The sequence below is a fragment of the Macrobrachium nipponense genome, chromosome 22 (assembly GCF_015104395.2).
Source record: "Macrobrachium nipponense isolate FS-2020 chromosome 22, ASM1510439v2, whole genome shotgun sequence".
Lineage (NCBI taxonomy): Eukaryota > Metazoa > Arthropoda > Malacostraca > Decapoda > Palaemonidae > Macrobrachium > Macrobrachium nipponense.
In genome coordinates this window covers 67,500,498-67,520,497 of record NC_087213.1, presented here as the reverse complement: position 1 = coordinate 67,520,497, position 20,000 = coordinate 67,500,498, and the positions used below count along the sequence as shown (strand labels likewise).

At 36.5% G+C, this 20,000-nt stretch overlaps 1 protein-coding gene across 4 annotated transcripts in view; it reads right to left on the bottom strand.

The window, feature by feature from the left end:
• Nucleotides 1–20,000, bottom strand: part of LOC135198774 (transcriptional activator cubitus interruptus-like) — a 605,738-nt gene that overhangs the window by 557,665 nt on the left and 28,073 nt on the right. The gene's annotated exons all lie outside the window — the stretch shown is intronic.

The following is a 20,000-nucleotide window of genomic DNA, read 5'->3' as shown; positions in this document are numbered from 1 at the left end:
CCATACTTTTTCCGAATTCGATACACTCCGGCGATGTATCATAACATTAAAACATCGCCAGAACAAGCATTTCTAATCAATTAGGCTTGGCGGCAAATAGCGAACTTTACACCCGGCCAAAGTTGAATTGCGCGACTCGGGCCGACGCCTGATTGGCCGCCGCCAACCATAAAGTAGCCGCCCCATCACATGGCCCCGCCCACCTCCCCGTCCGGCCAACGAGACCTTTCTGGCAGAGTTAGTTTTACTCATAGATCCACAAACAAAGAAATTAACGAACCGAGTGGCGCTTCGAACCAACACTTCGGTGGGGCTCATGTCAAACAATGGCTCTCCTCCTACTCTTTTAAAAGGCCATGGGACATCATAAACAGCAATTCTCCAGAGGTAAAGACGGAGGAGTCGCGCATCAATTGACGCCCTCCACGAAACATTATTATTCATGAGGAGACAGAGAGACCCTTCGCGGACATCCTGGCGAAGGGGTTTTTTTGAATATTCAAATTCATGTTCTGGGTCATTTCCAAATTCTCCCGCGACTGGAGGAGGAAATGCCGAAAGGTTTAAGGGTAGGACTCGCCGTCTTCTCTTCAAGGATGACGGAAGGGAACACAGAAATCCCCCTCCAAATTAAAATGCCGCAGTTGCTACATCACGAGGAAGGAAGGTCCTTTCTTGGAAGTAATCGGCTGGACAAAATAAGACATTTTAGTTTTCCCGTTAAAATTTCCTTATGCTTTCCCGTTACGATTTATGGAGCATCAAAATGGGGGGGTGTTTTTTTAAAACGGGACTCTGATATCTAATTATTAGAGATTTGTGAAACTGTAATGACAATACGCAAGCGAAATACTTGGTAATTCAACGGCAGTGGTAGATTCTCTCTCTTTGGTTCGTTTCTGGAAGCGAAGACTCATCCATGGACTCTCTCTCTCTCTCTTAGTTCGTTTCTGGAAGCGAAGACTCATCCATGGAGTCTCTCTCTCTCTCTCTCTAGTTCGTTTCTGGAAGCGAAGACTCATCCATGGAGTCTCTCTCTCACTCTCTCTCTCTAGTCCGTTTCTGGAAGCAAAGGCTTAACCATGGATTCTCTCTCTCTCTCTCTCTAGTTCGTTTCTGGAAGCAGACTTATACATGGATTCTCTCTCTCTCTCTTAGTTCGTTTCTGGAAGCAGACTTATACATGGATTCTCTCTCTCTCTCTCTCTCTCTCTCTCTCTAGTTCGTTTCTGGAAACAAAGGCTTATCCATGGATTCTCTCTCTCTCTCTAGTTCGTTTCTGGAAGCAGACATATACATGGATTCTCTCTCTCTCTCTCTCTACTTCGTTTCTGGAAGCAAAGGCTTATCCATGGATTCTCTCTCTCTCTCTCTCTAGTTCGTTTCTGGAAGCAAAGGCTTATCCATGGATTCTCTCTCTCTCTCTCTCTACTTCGTTTCTGAAAGCAAAGACTTATCCAGTAAATGACTGAGTTAACACCAGAACAATTCATCAAAGGGCGGATGAATTATGCACACGCGCTAAAGCATTTTTAAAATAATGTCCACTTGATAAGGTAATGTGCGCTTACAAAAACAAGATTTTATATATAGTACGTAATATATATATATATATATATATATATATATATATATATATATATATATATATATATATATATATATATATATATATATATATATATGCATTCAGTTACACATGTCCTTTGATATTCAATTCGCTCACACTCGGAATTAATATAATTTCATAATATATGTTACCCGAAGGGGAATTTTTTGCTGTTGATCATAATTTCGTCCTCTCGTGGATTCGAACCAGCGCACAAGAGGAGAAATCAGGACTTCAGTGACGCCTAATCCGACCAGGACTGGGTATAAATCACGGTGATGTGAAAAAAATTCATATATATGTGTGTGTGTGTTGTGTGTCTATCTGTACCGAAATAAAGGCTTTCAGGAAACTCTAACTTTGTATATTACGAAGTAAAAACCCAGTAGTTGGCGGATTCATAGTCCTTCGTTAAAAACCGAAGTATTAAATGAAAAAACTCTATCTTCTATGAAAAATACAAGCTACTTTCATAAAGAATGTGAAAGCTATTGTACCACAACTAAACTTTCATTTATTAGTAAATGAATCACATCCCACTGCTCTTCTTTCAATCGAAGTTTTAAATCTTTCTTCCCACTTTGTTTGTTTGTTTGTTTGGATGGTGTTTTATGCGTTGCATGGAACCAGTGGTTATTCAGCAACGGGACTAACGGCTTTACGTGGCTTCCGAACCACGTCGAGAGGGCACTTCTATCACCATAAATACATATCTCTCACACCTCAATGGAATGCCCGAGAATCGAACTCGCGGCAACCGAGGTCTTCCCACAGTTATTATAGTCGTAATTATCTGTACTTTTCATTATCCAACTCAGTCCCATTTTTTCTTCCATTTACATTATTCTAAGTAAAATAATTCCCTTTATATGATTTATAATTATATACGGAATATGGCTGAAATACCCAAATTCACGCCCACTTGCTTCTCCCCTCGCACAAAGAGTATTACATCGACTGATTCCAGGGGATTTTCCCACGCTGGCATTATCCCGAAATGTCCAAGTCGTGCTCCAGTCGTCCCCACAATAATAATAATAATTATTATTATTATCATTATTATTATTATTATTATTATTATTATTATTACTGGATCTTTTCCTAGAGAGTGACTCCCACGGGTTTAAACCCGATATGTATCCACCTTTGCGACGCGTTTAATAGAAGCTCGTTGGCAATGACTGTAAAAACATAAACAAAACTGTAAATGTCATAAAGATAACGACCCCAAGAAATATTAGCTCTAGATAATGACCCCCGAAAATCGGTGGGGGGTCACTATCTAGGAAAAATTCTATTTCTTCTAAATTAAGAAAAACTATGACTTTTTTCAGAAATGGAACTTATTATTATGAGTTAAGAAAAACTATGACTTTTTCAGGAATGGAACTTATTATTATGAATTAAGAAAAACTATGACTTTCTCAGAAATGGAACTCATTATTATGAATTAAGGAAAACTATGACTTTTTCAGGAATGGAACTTATTACATGAATTAAGAAAAACTATGACTTTCACAGGAATGGAACTTATTATTATGAATTAAGAAAAACTATAACATTTTCAGAAATGGAACTTATTATTATGAATTAAGAAAAACTATAACATTTTCAGAAATGGAACTTATTATGAATAAGAAAAAACTATGACTTTTTCAAATGAACTTATTATAATTAAGAAAAACATATGACTTTTTCAGAAATGGAACTTATTATAATGAATTAAGAAAAACTATAACATTTTCAGAAATGGAACTTATTATTATGAATTAAGAAAAACTATGATTTTCTCAGAAATAGAACTGACTGCACGTAGGACCGATTGATTCGATATCATCAATTGACGGTGCACAGACGGGAATCTTTTAATAACTTATCGAAGAATTCAGAAAATTAACAGATTTCATTTTTACTGACGATCATCTGGTTTACAAGTCCAGTAGAGAATTTCCAAAGATATATATATTAACAAAGCACTTCCGATGCAACATTCAGGTTAATAATAATACTAATAATAACAATAATTAGTAGGGAAAAACTCTCTATCGCCAAAGTATATATAAAGTTGTAAAGGGTCCATAATAATACAAAGTGTTAAGAGTCAGTGTATAATTTTTAAGACATTACAGAAAGCTTTCGAACCCTTCCCTGGGTTCATCTTCAGTCCAAATGAACAAGAAGTTCAAACATGTACGGAGGTAAATTTAAAAACAAGAGTCGTTGAAGATCGTTGACAACGGTCGTTAGCTCGTTAATGGGCCAGGTGATGAAGAAAGAGGGCAGTTAGCTCCAACTAGGTGATATCCTCTCCCCTATCAATCCTTCTGGCTGCAATTCTGTTGGATCTCCGCAGAGGTTGTTGCAACATTGCAGGAAGTCCTTCATCCGAGGGCGTAGAATGGGCACAGTCTCTTGTTTTTAAATTTACCTCTGTACATGTTGTAACTTCTTGTTCATTTGGACTGAAGATGGGAAGGGTTCGAAAGCTTTCTATAAAGTCTTAAAAATTATACACGGACTCTTAACACTTTGTACTATTGTGGACCCTTTACAACTTAATAACAAAATAACAATAATAGTAAATAACATACTTTATTTCCACTTATGTCTAAAAAAATATACATTATACAAATGCAATGCTGTAACATCCAACTATAACATATCAGTAAATAAACATATCTTTATTCCCTTTTTTATGTCTATACATTATACAAATGCAATGCTGTAACATCCAACTATAAGAATACAAAATTCTACAAGGCACGAAAAGTTCCGTCAATACCCTAAGCTGTTCTGTGAGGATAAACTACATTGATAACGGATCACATTCCCCAAAGTCCCCTTAAAATAAAAAATAAAAAAATAAATAAATAAAAAATCATATCAGTACTGAGAGTCAAAACAAGTAACAAGGATTCATCTATTCTGTCAAGTAATATAACGTACATTCCCTTTTAATCAATGTGGTATCAAAGACAAACCATTTGGCGATCTCGGTCTCTTAATATGAACTCCATCGTGCGCACAGTACTGAGAATGAGGACTTTAATACCAGCTTTCAAGGTAACTTGGCATCTAATGTCAGGTGCCGGGCACTTTCACCAGCGAGATTTGGCGATGCCCAATTTGAGGTCTCCGGGTGACTTTCATATACCATCTGCTGACAAGCTGACCTAGTGAAGGATTTCTTGCTACAAGCAATTGCAAGTGTTGGGTAGATTTGCAGAAATGTCATCCAGCTGGCAATCAGTATACTTCATTTCTTTTGTGTTCCTTTTTGTCATAACCACACCAACACTGAAGTTCGTCATCTTCCCTTTCTTGTGCCTCTCTTGATTTGGTTTTATTAACAGGAGTGATAAATATTAATTATCTCCTTAACGTTCATTGCAGTTATTACGCTTCCCCCACGCCAGAGAATATCAAGATTATCTGAAAGCTGCTAAAAGCAACAGCAATTTGAAGTATATATTCATTTAAATCTCTTGTAATTTGGTCTTCGATATCTCGAGAGCTTTAAAAAAATTTTACAGTTTCGCGAATTATCTGAATGTCTTTCAAATCAATCTCATGGAGAGAATGTTATTTTAGCACAAAAAGAGATGTGTACGACATTAAATGGCACAAACAGCGTCATTTCCGGTTTCATAGTTTCTCCTAAAACGCAGCAAAACGGAATTCATAGAATTTTGGTAAAATAAAAATACTATTTTAAAATTATATTGTCTAAGACGTCCATTTCCTGGTTTTGTCCTTTTTTTGCGGTCACATAATCCGGGGACGGTGAGGTACTTCCCATCAGAGTTACTGAATATTTGATAAGAAAAAAAAAGTAATATACAAAAAATAAGTACGATAAAACAAACGAGACAAAGATCTTCACCGTCAGCTGGTTATGGTGAAGTTTACCGATGGTAAAGCGGCGGAATGAGTGTGTATTTTATTTTTTTTTTTTTTTATGGTGTTTTTACGTTGCATGGAACCAGTGGTTATTCAGCAACGGGACCAACGGCTTTACGTAACTTCCGAACCCGTCGAGAGTGAATTTCTATCACCAGAAATACACATCTCTCACCCCTCAATTGAATGCCCGAGAATCGAACTCGCGGCCAACGAGGTGGCACGCCAAGACCATACCGACCACGTCACCGAGGCGCTTGGAATGAGTGTGTAGCTCAGCCCAATTTCCGGTCCAAAGTCTAGCACGGTCCAGAAAGAATCCTCGACAGTTCGTGTAGCAGTACACTATCAATGAAAAACTACGGTCTTGAAGGTCTATCCTCTGAACTGTTGTAACTGAGGAGGACAGGCACTTCTTTTACGGCAAAAAGTAATATAAAATCTATCCTATGCATCAGAATTCTAATGTCATGTTTCATCAAACTTGTAATTTAATGCGGCCGTCGTCATGTCTTTAAACTTTGTATGGTTTACAGTTCATTTCTCTCATTGTTACTCCCCCCGCGCCCCCCGCCCCACTTCATATTTTTGGAAGTTCAGGTAAAACGCAAAACCCCTGAACATAAAATACTACATACGAATCCTATTGTATGGATTACAATCCATTCCTCTGGTTGTTGGGCCCCCCCTTCCCCCCGCCCCCACTACGTATTTTTGGAAGTTAAGGTAAAACACAAAAGTTCGGAACATAGAATTTTGGCCACAGGCCAAGCGCTGGGACCTATGAAGTCATTCAGCGCTGAAACGGAAATTGACAGTAAAAAGGTTTGAGAGGTGTAACAGGAGGAAAACCTCGCTGTTGCACCATGAATCAATTGTTAGGAGAGGGCGGAAAGTAAATTTGGAAAAGATTATGAAAGGACGTACAGTGAAAGGAATGAAAGGGTTTGTGGCTGGGGGCCCAAAGGGAGGCTGCAAAGAACCTCAAGTAATGCCTACAGTGCACCGCATGAGGTGCACTAATGGCACCACCCACCTCAGAACTGATAATGAACAATTATTAAGAGCAGAGTCAGTATGTCACAAATAACCACAGATATTACTTACAAAATGATTCAAATTGTAAGTATTCAGTCTTAAAAATTTATTCTTTTTACCGGGTAATACACAGACTTTACCTTATCGACTTGGGTGCGGGTAATAAATAGCATATTCTTGCCATGAAAATGTCCACGACCAGACTAACAACTTACATTCATTTACTCTCGTCTATGTTTGTAGGTTTATAGCTCAACTTCTAGATCATAAAAACATATGACGCAAACTTACAAATAGAAAACTTGTAACGTATTTTCCCAATCAGGTAAACATGGCGTCATTTCCTGAAAACAACACGCTTCACAATTTTTATTATGAAATACATAAAAGTAACAACAATCTCCTATAAAGTAACAACAATCTCCTAAAAAGTAACAACAATCTCCTATATAGTAACAACAATCTCTTCAAATGTAACAACAATCTCCTAAAGAGTAACAACAATCTCATTAAATGTAACAAAACTCCCCTAATATGTAACAATCTCCTAATAAGCAAAAAGTCTCCTATAAAGTAACGACAATCTCCTAAAACGGAACAACAATCAACTAATAAATACCAACAGTCTCCTATAAAGTAACAACATATTCCTATTACGTAACGACAATCTCATAAAAAGTAACAATTCCTAAAAAGTAACAAAAATCTCCTATACAGTACAACAATCTCTTAAAAGTTAACAACAGTCTTACAATACTCTCTTAAAATTAACAACAATCTCCTAAAAAGTAACAACAATCTCCTGAAAAGTAAAAAATAATCCTAAAAAGTAATGATAATGTCCCATAAAGCAACAACAATTTCCTAAAAAGTAACAACAATCTCTAAAAAGTACCGAAACTCCTAAAAAAGTAACGACAATCTCACTAAAAGTAATAACAATCTCCTAAAAAGTAACGACAATATCCTGAAAAGCAACAACAATCTCCAATATACAACAATTCCTAAAATATAACAACAATCTCCTGAAAAGTAACAATAATCTCCTGAAAAGTAACAATAATCTCCTGAAAAGTAACGTCAATCTCCTAAATAGTAATAACAACAATCTCCTATTCAGTAACAACAATCTCATGAAGAGTAACGACAATCTCCTAAAAGGAACAACAATCCCCTAAAAAGTACAAAAATCTCTTAAATAGTAACAATAACAATCTACAAAGTAACAACAATCTCCTGAGGAGTAACGACAATCTAATAAAAGGAACAACAATCTCCTAAAACGTAACAGCAATCTCCTAAATAGTAATAATAACAATATCCTACAAAGTGACAACAATCTACTAGAGAAGTAACGACAATCTCCTGAAAAGTAACAACAATCTCCTAAAACTTCACAACAATTCCTAAACAGTAACAATTGTCTCCTAGAAAGCAACAAGTCTCCTAAAAAGTAACAAAAATCTTCTAAAAAGTAACAATTCCTAAAAATAACAATAACATCGTATAAAGTACAACAATCTCCTAAAAATTAACAACAATCTCCTGAAAAGTAATACGTCTCAAAAAGTAATAACAATCTCCTATAAAGTAACGACAGCCTCCTAGAAAAGTAATGACATTCTCCGAAGAATTAAAAAAAATTGCTATAAAGTAAACAATAGCCTAAAAAGTAACAATCTCCTAAAAGTAACGAAAATCTCCTTAAACTGTAATAACAACAATCTCCTAAAAGCGAAAAGGAATCTCCTAAAAAGTAACGACAATCTCCTGAAACGTAACGACAGTCTCCTGAAAAGTAAAGTAATAACAATTTTCTAAAAAGTAATAACAACAATTTCCTTGAAAAGTAACAAAAATCTCCTAAAAAGTATAATAACAATTTCCTAGAAAAGTAACAAAAATCTCCTAAAAAAGTAAAAACAAAAATTAACAATCTCCTAAAAAGTAATAACATTAATTTAATTTCCTAAAAAGTATTAACATCAATTTCCTAAAAAGTAATAACAACGATCTCCTACAAAGTAACAGTCTCCTAAAATGCTACGGCAATCTCCAAAAAAAGCAACGACAACCTCCTATCAAGTACCAACAATCTCTATTACCCCACAGCACCGCAACGGAGTCTCACTCAGGTGCTCGCTGTCACTCACAGCCCGAATGTGTTCCCCCGCCGCCGCATCGATGCCGTGTTAACAGAGCCTATCGCGCAGAGCATCTCCATCATCAGTCGACTTTTACTGTCACCCTTTAAACCTTCCCCGGCCTCTGATAATCTCCGGGATCTCCTCTAGGGCTCCCTCCGCTGTTCTTCATTGTTTCGTTTTATCGCCGACGGATCGCTGTCGCCCTCGCGTGGGTCGCGTAACTCCACGGCGATTTATAGCGTTGTCCAGATAGGGGGGTTTCTTGTGCCCCGACAAGCTTTCGCTGTCGCTATTACGCTTTCCTTTTAAATAATATGCGGGCTTGGGGTCTGTCTGAGTGGAGGTACGATGGGGCTTCGTTAATTGTCCTTCCTCGTCTTTTCTTTAATGGTTTTAAGCGTCTTCCTATTTTCTCAATCAGTGCATTTATTTAATAATAATAATAATAATAATAATAATAATAATAATAATAATAATAATAGAATAATAATAATAATAATAATAATAATAATAATATAATGAGTTCGTTAAGGTATAATTTCTCCCTACTATGGAGAACTGTTATATATATATATATATATATATATATATATATATATATATATATATATATATATATATATATATCTGTGTGTGCTCTCTGTGTCCTTTGTAGTCGTCAAATTACTGGAGAAAGGTATCTTGAAATTATCATAGTGATTTCGACCAATTTCCGTTATCTCCCAGTTCGAAATGTTTACTTGTTATCTCAACATAACGCAGAAATCGAATAATGATTCTACTTTAACGATATTTTAGAGAACAGACAAGCCCAGGAGCTTTGAGCTTCGCGTCAGAATTACTATTGTCCGAGACAAAAGCTGTCATCGTCAATGTGATTTTCTAAGGACAGACAAACATTTTTTTCAAATGCTACAATGTTAGCTGGAAGTAAGATTTTTTCTGGAAAGATCTCCGCTCAAAGCCTTAAAAATCATATGGATATCAGACATCCTTCAACTACTGCAGCAAATCTAACTTAATAAGCGGTCATTTAATCAAAAAAGAACACAGCATTGCCTACGAAACTTTGAACTTGTTTTTAAGAGCAACGCAAACCTCATGGATTTGTTTGTTTGTTTGTATGGTGTTTTTACGTCGCATGGAACCAGTGGTTATTCAGCAACGGGACCAACGGCTTTACGTGACTTCCGGACCACGTCGAGAGTGAACTTCTATCACCAGAGATACACATCTCTAACCCCTCAGTGGAATGCCTGAGAATCGAACTCGCTGCCAACGAGGTGGCAGGCCAAGACCATACCGACCACGCCACTGAGGCGCTGCAAAGCTCATGGACTCTACATTAAAATCCAATCGGCTCTCATTTCAGCAACTTCGTTTAAGACTTAAAATACGGAGAAACTTTAAAAAGTCAGGTTCCATTTTAAAAGTGCACAAAATCACCTTACAAATTCTACATTTTCGCCCCCTCATCCCTCTTGCGGCATGCCATTTGTTTCAGAGGGAAATATATATATATATATATATATATATATATAATATATTATTATACTATATATATATATATATATATATATATATATATATATATATATATATATATATATATATATGGCCTGAAGTCTACAGTTAACCGACTTTCATATTAAGAAGAATCCATCATACTTCCACCGAACTTATTAGATTTGAAACATGCGAGAATTTCTTTATAATGGGAAAACTATGAATAGTATCTCGTCAAGGACATATTGGGACTGTTACTACATTGTCTGGAACTTAGGCTTCACATTTATGTAACCCCTTTCTGAGTAAGATTAAGACAACTGAATTTTGGGATGAGGTTGCTAGCCCCGATGCCCTTCTCGACCTTAGGTGTAACCCATTACAGTCAAGGCATTATCAGATTACATAATTTACAGCTCGAGTAAAAAAAGAAAAAAAAAAAAAAAAAAAAAAAAAAAAAAAGGAAATGCTAGTTTAACGAAATTGGCCTAACTCGACCCAGCCTCGGCCGGGAATAGAACTCCGGCTACCTCACTGGCGAAGCGAGTATGATAACCACTAGATAGTATACGATTCAAGTGTCTGTATATCAAAATCCCTTGATACTTTACTCATTATAAAATAAATACTATTACGTTGACTTTAATTATATAAAAGAAAATTAAGAGTGCGTTTACATTTTGATATTTTTTACTGAAAAAAGACCATGAGGTGCTTACTCTACACACGAAAACTAAGGAGTGGTCACTATTTACGGATTGCACAGAAGCTTATAAACAGACGCATTTGAAACTAATATTGTTTCGAACCGATTCGTTTTTCCTTTATAAACACAGACTAGACTATAATTAATTCATCAGCTAATTTTCAAATGGCATACAGAGAGAATAAGCATGTCAATAACATGCATTTGCACTTTTGCATACAGAATGATTAAGAATCTCAAGTTTGGAAACGCGAATATCAAACGAATTGTCCATAAGCCTTCTGTGTAGGTATATGAAGCACCAGAATTGGAAATGATCTGCACAAAAGTTTCATCCTTAAGCAATGCAAGGATTGTTTGTGGTGTTTCTACGTTGCATGGAACCAGTGGTTATTCAGCAACGGGACCAACGGCTTTAAGTGACTTCCGAAACACGTTGAAAGTGAACTTCTATCACCAGAAATACACATCTCTAACACCTCAATGGAATACCCGAGAATCGAACTCGCGGCCGAGATGGCAGGCCAAAACCATACCGATCAAGACACGACAGTGATTATTCTCACGGTTTTCCTTTAGAGCTCCTCTTTATTAGAGGAAACAAGTTGCTGGCGAATAATCTTATCTAGGTCTTCCTTTTCAAGTGATAAAAAGTACGTAATATTTGACGTACTACATAAATATGACAAATAAAAAAAATTCCTTTTGTCCTGGTTATAACATAATCCTTAAGATGAGAAGAAAATATTTTTTGCATGGTACAAAAATAAAACTTAAAACCAGAGAATATTTTTAAGCCTGCATTGTAGTATATCATGATTCTCTCTCTCTCTTTCTCTCTCTCTCTCTGGTCTGATGACTCCCATCGACGTCTGGCCACCTCTCTCACTCCTTCCCCCATGCCCCCTTATTCCTCTTTATATGTTCCTCTCTCCCTTCACCCCACCTCTCTCTCTCTCTCTCTTGTCTGATGACTCCCATCGACGTCTAGCCACCTCTCTCACTCCTTCCCCCATGCCCCCTTATTCCTCTTTATGCGTTCTTCTCTCTCTCTCTCTCTCTCTCTCTCTCTCTCTCTCTCTCTCTCTCATTCTCCTCCTCCTCGCCCCTCTGTTACAGTTGACACAATGGCGTAAGAGTCGCTGTCGATTCCACACCGATGAGCAAACACACAAAACAAATATTTAAACAGAAGTGTCTTTGTTGCGGATTCAATGGGTCGGAAAGAATTGCCTCGGATGGACCGCGGGTCCTGCATGGGAGACTCACTCCGAAGGGAGATATTCAATGTAATTGTGGGATTACCTCGATTACTGCAGATTTGGGGGCGAGATGTAATTGGGTGGCGAGTTACATCTCTCTAAACAAGGTCGCTCGTATTGTATTGTTTTACAGATTTACCCTCGATCGATGCTCGTAGACCTTTTGTGGATCTGAGTAAGAGCTTTGTGTGTGTATAACATACATACATACATATATATATATATATATATATATATATATGTGTGTGTGTGTGTGTGTGTGTGTGTGTGTGTCAGATGAAAGAGGGCTATAATTAATAATATATTTAATATGCCATTGTGATGTGCTGTGACTTTTTTAGAATGCGCAGATTCATTGCTTTTAACTTCCCATAGAGACAGAGTCCAAAGCAATGACCTGAGAAAGCTGATAAATCATTTCTGGGATGGTGTGATACGAAGATGCATATTTAAGCGGGTCCATGTTCGTTCTGTGGATATGTGAGTTCACGAGGGCTTGTTCAAGGTGCCTTTGAAAACTGGCTATGACCAGTTTATTGAGGCGTTGACGATGAGTGTGAATTCGTCTGTACATGTACTAACTATGTCTATTCTTAATGACTTGGCTTAGCCAAATCTATGGGAGACTTATGGAGAAGTTCTGTGCGAGAAAGGCAGAGCCACGATGGCGTGTGCCAAAGAGTTTCCTTGAACAGAGTGTGTGATTTTCCAGGCTGTAATGGGTAAGTGTATCATAATTTAGCCAAAGGGATGGCTTGTTTGATATCTGGTAAAGATGTTCCATTTTATTGACTTTGTCTTTACAATTGTGTGTGTGCTCACTAGTGTGTTCTCCTGTCTTTTAAACAGGCGGTTCTAGTGAGGGGACCGAGTGTCCTAGGGACAGAGTGTCCCGTGTAATAATGGGGGGTTATCGGAGTAGTTTGTCTGTGAGATTTGAGTTATTATCTTTCCATTGTTGATCTTGTAAGAACTAGAATTATTCAACTAATGCTTTACTTTGAATAAATATTATATTTTTTGTAACTCCGACTCTAATTTGATGACCTGATAGAATGGAGGAGAGAGAGAGAGAGAGAGAGAAGAAGAGATAGAGAGAGAGAGAGAGAGAGAGAGAGCACAAAGAGAGAGAGAGAGAGAGAGAGACGAGAGAGCGAAGGTGAGAGAGAGTAGAGACTGAGGGTTACCAGTTATCACCGCTCAGGCTATAGCATACCAAATATTAAATACCGGGGGCTACATTATCACCGCTCAGGCTATACGCATACCAAATATTAAATACCGGGGGGGTACGATGTCCTTCACAGGTAATAGTTGGTGTCATCGGATAGGTAACATTATAAGACATATATATATCTATATAATAGATATAATATATCGTATAATACATATAATACTATATTTTTTATATATAAGATTTATATATTTAAAATATAAATACAAATTATATGCAAATATTATATATATATATATAATATATATATTATATATATTTTATATATGACTATATTTATATATATTATATATATACTAATAGTTATAATATAATAAGAATATATATAGATATAACTATATATACATATATAATATAAATGATATATATATATAATGTATATATAATATATAATTATATATATAATATTATAAGATATAATATATAGAATATTATATATGATAATATATTATAATATAATATAGCATTATGTATATGATATATTATAAAATATATTATATATATATATATATAATATATATAGGTAATATTATATAGATATATATATATATATGTTATTATATTATATATACTATATATAATAGATAATTTATAGAATATATATATATAGAGATATATATATATAAATATATATATATAAATGATATATACATAATATTATATATATATATATATATATATATATATATATAGATTTATATATATATATAGATATTATATATATTTATATATTATATATATATAATGTTCCATGTGTTACTTCATGATACTTGAATTTTCGACTTCATTAAATTTTCTAAAAAAAAAAAAAAAAAAAAAAAAAACGTGTAAAGTAAAAGAAAGCGAAAAATTAGGGTTTTGAAAGTTCAGAAAATTCTCGTGCTTTGCCCAGAGCAGTTTTTACCTTCAGATAGGAGTGGCCCAATGAGTGCCAGGGAAAATGAGGCCAATTTGTCCCATTGTCTAATAAATCATTGACACTCCACTAAGCTTCGCCTTCGACCCCTTAATGTCATCATAAATCGGCTTAGTATCAAAATAAGCCAAGCTTAGCTTCTTTTCACTTATCGTTCATAGCCTTAATATTTCCTTTCATTACACTTCACGTATCCTTCATAGCCTTAATATTTCCTTTCAAGACACTGTGAATACAATAATGCGACACCCAGACACTCCGAACGAATTCCCAGAGGATTATCGGATTAGCGGCAGAAAAAACTGCAAAATTTCCATTAAGAACACTTGCATCGCCATTAACAAGTCCTTCAGACAATCCCGGTGATGTCTGTCCCTTAAGCCTATTGTTTAATTCCCTATTATATTCCATATAACAACCTCCATGGCCTCCAGCTGTCATTAGCACTTCATGCCACCCAAACTAGCAGGCCATCTGCAAATGCCCACCCACACTTGCATTTCGTCACAATGCTCTCGGGAAACTATTGTGTTAATTTCCCTAGGGGGCGAGATACCTTCATTAACACCTCTACTACAGCGGCCGACCCATCTCGACCTTGTGACAGGTCATTGAACTTCGACGTGACCCTGACCCTTTCGTACCTAGTAACTCTCCCTCCTCAGTGACACCCCTTTCATTATTGTTCCTTTAGAAAAACTCGTTTCTGTCGAAATATTGTTCTCTTCTAGCATTCCTTGGGGGATCTGAAGAGTCCTCCTTTGACAAAGAAACAATGGAACATACCGGAGGGAGGAGAAAAGTAGGGAGAAGGCTCTAGTCACGATAGACCTACGGCTATAACTATCATCTGGGCTCAATTGTCCACATTTCGAGTTGAGAGACTCATCTGGTCCAGGGCCTGGGCTTACGCTAGAAGCCTACGAGCCTTCCCTAACGGACTCATTTTCCAAAAGAATCCCAAACTCACCACCACAGCCAAAACCTCCTACCATCGCTCTTGTGTGATAAGCCAATCCATTCGCATCCTACTTACTCCCTTCATAGGCAGCAAGAAGGTAGCAGCTTCCTCGGCCATCATCCCCAGGTAATGTGCTGCGAGAAATGTATTCTCGATCCCAGCTCCCATTCTTCACCAACTTCTCCATTGCCATTCCTATATCCTCAGGACACCCTTTGAATTTGCCTTTCCCAAATTCACATTCCAGTGAAAACGTGAGCCAGTGTAGTGACATAAATCCCTTTTTGCAGTGATATAGTCATTTTAATAAATGATTCTAGTAGTGTTCTCGGCGTCAAGTTGTCGAATAATATTTTTACTTGAAACCTAATGCAGAATTTAATGAAGTTTTTTTGCACTTACAGCCCCAATAGTAAAGTAAATTCTTTGTAATATCCCTAGTGCCAGTTGCTACAACTCTGAATATCTTGCAGATGTACTGGCAGTGCTGTTGTGTCAACCTGTGTGTCATTCATTAATGTTAAACAGAAACAATTGCAAACAAAGCATTCCATAAGTGATCACAGATGCTACTATTTGAGTGTTACTTTGTCTCTAACTGTTCTGTGTCAGACCTGTCGAAGAAAATCCTGTTCTCACCCTAAGTGTTAACTTTAGAATTAGTTCTAGCTATTTTAGCTATTACATCATACCTGGTGTGGCACTAGTTAGTGTTTGTAACTGTTTAATGTAGCCTACAGTACCACGGGTTTCAATAGAAGCCTCCTGTAATATCCCTTGCATGTTGGTGAAATTATACTTGATTTTAGCGAACCCAGTGTTTTCTTTTTGACCAAACTTTGATCAAGTCAATCAAATGAAATCTTAACCCTTGGACCCAACAAGAACGTAGCTGGCACGCGAAAGGGAATGGGAATGGAGAGGTTGATTAAGAATTGGAGCTGGGATTACACTACAATGAACGTACAGTCAACTGACATATCAGGTAATGTGCCAAGAGAAATGTATTTTCAATTTAAACCAGTGGGGAAGAAGGCCGTGGAACTTGGTACCTTCTTGCTGCCAATGAAGGGAGTAAGTAGGGTGCGACTAGGTTGGCTGATCACACAAGACTGATGGTGGGAGTTTTGGTGGTGAGTTCGGGATTCATCTGGAGTATGAGTCCATTAGGGAAGGGCTTGTAGGCTAAGAGCATAAGCCAAGGCACTGGTCCAGATGAGTCTTTCTCAACTCGAAAGGTGTACAACTGAGTCCAAGTGATAGCTACGGGCACATGTCTAGAGCCTTCTTCCTACTTTACTCCTTCCTCTGGTACGGCTTCCTACTGTACTGGTTTGTAAGGGTAATCCTGGGCCCTTATATCTTCATCAAAGGAGGACCCTTCAAATCCCCCAGGGAATGCTAGACAAGAACAATATTTCGACAGAAACGAGTTTTTCTAAAGGAGCAACAATGAAAGGGGTGTCGCTGAGGAAGGAGAGGTTGAGAGTGGGTGGAATAACTAGGTACGAAAAGGTTAAGGTCAGGTAAAAATTCAATGACCTCTGACAGGGTCGAGATGGGTTGGCCGCTGGAGTGGAGTGTCTATAAAGGAACAACAATGGAAGGGGCGTTGCTAAGGAGAGAGAGGTTGAGAGTGGGGAGAGTTACTAGATGCAAAGAGGTTAGGGTCAGATCAAAGTTCAATGGCCCATGAAAGGGTCAAGAGGGGATACCCACTGGAGCGGAGGTGTTAATTAAGGTATCATGCCCCTAGGGAAATTAACAAAATAGTAGGACGAGAGGTGTGAAGATTAAGGCTTGTCCCCTTTTCCCATGAGTGTTTGGGCATTTGCAGGTGGCCAGCTAGTTTGGGTGGCATGAAACGCTAATGACAGCTGAGGTCATTAAAGGTGATTATAAGGAATTGGATATGGAATTAAACAATAGGCTTAAGGGATTGTCTGAAGGACTCATTAACAGTGATGCAGGTGTTCTCAAAGGTAATGTCATGGTTTTTTCTGCCACTAATCCAAGAATCCTCTGAGAGTTCACTCGGAGTGTCTGGATGTTTAGCTATTGTATGCACAGATTCTTGAAGGGAAATTTTAAGGCTACAAAGGTTATGTTAAGTGAAATGACGCTAGGCTGTTATTTTGATACTAAGCTGGTTTATGATAACATTAAGGAATTGAAGGCATGGCGTCTTGGCGTCTTTGATTGTCTACAATTTATTTCACAGGGGGACAAAGTGGCCTCATTTTCGTTGGCACTCTTTGTGCAGTTCCTATCTAAAGGTAAAAACAGCTCTGGGTAAAACACCTGAATTTTCTGTACTGAAAAAAAAACCACATCTTTCCCTTCCTTTTACTTTACACGTTCTTCGGGTTGGGGGTAAACTTAATGAAGCCCAAAATGCAAGCATCACAAAGTGACACATGTAACAATGTATATATAATATATATATATATAAATATATAATATATATTATATATATATATATTATATATAATACATACTACTATATATATTTATATATATATAATATATATCATATATATATATATATCTATATATATATAGTATATGATAATAGAGAGATAGATACCATACCACATACACATATACGGTAATAATACTATATATATATCATAGATATATTATATATATATATATATATATGTGTGTGTGTGTGTGTGTGTCTGTGTCTGTGTGTATATAGTGATAATATATATATATATATATATATTATATATATATATATATAGATAGATAGATAGATATATACATATTAAATTTTATCCTTACGATTCTTTCCTTCGTGGCTTATACCTTTATATATATATATATATATATATATATTATATATATATTATATATATATACATATATATAGATAGATAGATAGATAGATAGATAGATAGATACACATACACACACATATCACACATATACGTATATATATATATATATATATATATATATTTTGTGTGTGTGTGTGTGTGTGTGTGTGTGTATAAGTGAATATATATATATATATATATATATATATATATATTTATATATATAGATAGATATACATATTAAATTTTATCCTTACGATTCTCAATGTAAGTAATTACCTCTTCCAGTGAAGTTCTCTCCTTAAGCTATACAGTGAGACACTTGCGTATTCATTTATTTTCTTGTTTTGCTTACGTCTTCACCTAATCCTTTTCTAAATAAACATGTGGATGACGTTAGCTTTACGGAAAACGCTTGCTCCGCCGCCAAAGGGAAAGTAGAAATATACTTAGACGTCATAAAGTAGTTAATATTCTCTGCCTAGTTACCAATTTAATCACAGATATTCTGATGAAAAAATAATTTCCTAGAAGTCCTTTAAAGCAAACATACTAAGGCGATAAATACACATAACGTATGCATATACGGCTATCTAGTGACTAGAAGAGAAACGACGTTATTGGACAGACAGACAGTAGAAAGACTAGATAAGAACACCTTGTTTTGACTGTCAAAGATGATTAAACGATACTGAAAATAAACTTGATGACTTATGAAGAAGAAATCCGTCTACGTATGAGTGGCGGAGGACAAGGGACGTCTTTAAGAAGGTCGTCAGTAAAATGCCAGATAGGATAAAGTAGAAGATCTCTCTTTTATGTCAAATAAAAATAAGTTAAATATACCTAGAAGAGGAAGTGAACGATTGCATAAGATTCAATAAACTTTAAAACTGGCAGAGTCCATTTGACGACAATACTTTCAATCTCAAGGTCAACCCCGTTCTTGTATATCACATTAAAAAACAATCAGATTCAGAGCAATAAGTAATTTTTAAAGAGAAGAATAAACCGAGATCAGAGACAAGACCAAACCTGTACATAAGAAGTTTAGGTATAATACAGTGGGTCCTGAACTAGCAGGACATTACCACAGGCAGAGGCGCGATGACAAAAGTATGAAGCATTTACCTATTTCGTCAAATTATAAGTGTATTAGGAACTCTTTCGGCCAACTTTATAATTTAGCAAATGCGTGGTCCAGCCGTCTTTAATTACGTTTTTAAATCGTCTGTGAGAAATAACAAGTCAAGTTATCCCTATAAAAGCAATCACAATATGAAGACGGCATAGACAAATTAAAACCAGGGGACTCGTGATGCAATATCTTGCATCACAGACGAACGACTTCCAGGATATCCACGTAATGAATGAATCCTCGGGTCTTAAAATTTCGAATTTCGAACTTTTTATGATCGGAAGCATAGGTTACCTGGACTAGAGTTATGGCAATGAAGTAGGAGGACTATCAATAGGTACTTTTTTCTTAATGTTGCCAATCAACGTCATGTCTGGTCTACTGGCACGTATCTCCCTTTGTGTTCTGATACCATAGTCCCCGAGGAAATTTCCTCCGGAAATTCTGCTAAAACTAGACTTTTTCTTGCTGAGAAATGAAGGTCACTCACACGAGGAATCGACAGGCCTGCAATGACCAAGAGAACTAATCAAGAGTCAGAAGAAGAGAATAAGAAATACGTCCAATCAGCTCCTGGACCTTCTCGCTACCTAAATGTATCGTCTCTTGTCTCTTGAAAAATTAAAAGTAGTTTCAAGATCAGGCAATGCCTGCTTTTCAGGCAAAGCATCACCTCATGTGCTCTGCTCAAATGCTAAGCATCTTTCCAGCATCCCAGTTTAACCCTAAATGTTCAAGTGGAACATTAATTAATCAAAGTT